This window comes from Poecilia latipinna, unplaced genomic scaffold (genome assembly GCF_001443285.1).
Source record: "Poecilia latipinna isolate Pla-1442-1.1 unplaced genomic scaffold, P_latipinna-1.0 Scaffold2898, whole genome shotgun sequence".
Lineage (NCBI taxonomy): Eukaryota > Metazoa > Chordata > Actinopteri > Cyprinodontiformes > Poeciliidae > Poecilia > Poecilia latipinna.
In genome coordinates, this window is record NW_015115514.1 from 42552 (window position 1) to 42778 (window position 227).

Here is a 227-nt window from a genome sequence, read left to right on the forward strand (position 1 = left end):
CTTATTATTAATTCTGGCATTACTGGAACAGTAAAAGATAAATTCCCTCACAAAAGAACATACTTTTTCATTTTCTTAAGGAAGTAGAGCTAATTAAATGACATAAGCAAGACTTGAAAGTGATTCCAGTTTCACTTGATGGCCAACCTGTTGAAACTGTGGCAAATTTTAAAATCCTTGTGTCATTCCTGGACAGTCAGCTCAACTTTGCTGAAAACACTGACTAT